The sequence below is a fragment of the Gastrolobium bilobum genome, unplaced genomic scaffold (assembly GCF_033153095.1).
Source record: "Gastrolobium bilobum isolate Gb01-03AN ecotype WA unplaced genomic scaffold, APGP_CSIRO_Gbil_v1 utg12463, whole genome shotgun sequence".
In the NCBI taxonomy this organism is placed as follows: Eukaryota; Viridiplantae; Streptophyta; class Magnoliopsida; order Fabales; family Fabaceae; genus Gastrolobium; species Gastrolobium bilobum.
Window position 1 is genome coordinate 1,504 of NW_026898920.1, and position 1,093 is coordinate 2,596.

A 1,093-nucleotide genomic window follows, 5' to 3' on the forward strand; every position below is an offset into this window, starting at 1 on the left:
ATAACACACCAATGCAATGGATGGGCAGTATGTTGAGTCATGAAGGTCACCACAGGCTGAGCATGGTTCTGTTTCAGTTGCTGTGAGTTGTAAGACTTCCATCCTTGGTGCTACTTGGTCAGCTCTCAGGTTCTTCACTGCATTCATGAGTGATGCCAGCTGGGCTTCCATGGCTGTTTGTTTATCCAGTTCTAGCATGCCTGGCTTCCTCACTAGGCTCACTCTGTCTATTGGCCATTGGAGACATCTTTCAGCAGTCCCTTCTATGATTTTGTACCTTGATTCAAGTGTTCCTGTAAAGAAATATCCTCCTGCAGCAAAATCTAAGTGAGATTGAGAAGTATGGTCAAGTCCCTTTTAGAAAGATTGTAACACTCCCCAATTCTCTACCCCATGGTTTGGACATTTTCTTATGATGTCCTTGTATCTCTCCCATGCTTCATAGAGATTTTCTCCATAAAACATTCTGAAGTTAGAGATTTCAGCTCTAACATCAGCTTGGAGACATTGGGAGAAACCTCTCTATGAACTTGTTAGAGAGTTCTTCCTTTGTGTGGATTGATCCAGGGGTGAGAGTTTTCATCCATGTTTTAGCTTTTAAGCCCAAGGAGTGAGGGAACAACCTCATTCTCTTGCTCTCCTCTGTTACACCCTCAGCTTTAAAATTATCACAAATATATTGGAATGTTGTGAGGTGTGTGTAAGGATCTTCTGCAGGGAGTTCATTGAAGACCCCTGTTTCCCTAATCATGTGGAACATGATAGGTTTTAGTTCAAAATTTGGTGCTACAGGGGGAAGGATTACTCCCCTATCTGGTTTGTTCCTGAAAAGAGCAGCCAAAGTTCTGAAGTTCTGTTCAGGGGGAACCTCTTCATTGTTATTATTGTGATCAGCCATGTTTTCAAGAAATTCTTCCCTGAGGTTCCTTCTTCTCCTATGGAGTGTACGTGCTGGCTCAGGATCAAAGAGAAACTCAGGTACTTCAATGGAGTGGTCAGAGTCTGTTTCAAACTCTTCACTCATAAACCAATAGCACAGGGTATATATATGCACAACAGATTCAGTGATAAAGAGAAAAAAAATATGAAAGTA

The 1,093-nt window shown here is 41.9% G+C and overlaps 1 non-coding gene across 1 annotated transcript; it reads left to right on the plus strand.

The window, feature by feature from the left end:
• The first annotated feature begins 388 nt into the window (after positions 1-388).
• On the plus strand, positions 389-495 carry LOC133285587 (small nucleolar RNA R71). The gene has a single exon (XR_009748025.1). It is a non-coding gene; the product is annotated as a small nucleolar RNA R71 (small nucleolar RNA).
• Positions 496-1,093: the final 598 nt, after the last annotated feature.